The sequence below is a fragment of the Lactuca virosa genome, chromosome 2, assembly GCF_052849685.1.
Source record: "Lactuca virosa cultivar CGN04683 chromosome 2, Lactuca_virosa_CGN04683_v6, whole genome shotgun sequence".
Classification (NCBI taxonomy): Eukaryota; Viridiplantae; Streptophyta; class Magnoliopsida; order Asterales; family Asteraceae; genus Lactuca; species Lactuca virosa.
The window spans coordinates 305,075,428-305,075,941 of NC_136427.1; positions in this window are offsets into that span (position 1 = coordinate 305,075,428).

Genomic DNA, 514 nt, shown 5'->3' on the forward strand with positions numbered 1-514 from the left:
TATATATATATATATATATATATATATATATATATATATATATATATAGGGATGACCGTTAGGACCATCGGAACCGGAACCGAACCGGAATCGCAACCGAAATTGGTAACAAGGTCCGGTTACCGGTTCACCATTTTTATGAAAATCGGAACCAGTTTGACAATTTTTCCGTTTATTAAAATATGCATAACTCAATCATATAAAGTCGGAATTATTTGATTTTTTTTCCAACATTTATATTGGAGTTTGTAATTCATTTTTGACTGTACAAACATATGTTTTTGTTAGATATTGAATCAGATACATGCCCCGAAAGAAAGAATATTGATGTTGCGTTTTCTCTATTTCAACATTTTTTAATTTTTTTTGAATTCATTCTATTTTTTTAAATGTGCATAACTCATTCATATGATGCCGGAATTACTTAATTTTTTTTTTCCAGCATGTAATTTGGTGTTTGTACTTCATTTTAGACTATAAAAACACATATTTTTGTTATATCTTGAATCAGTTA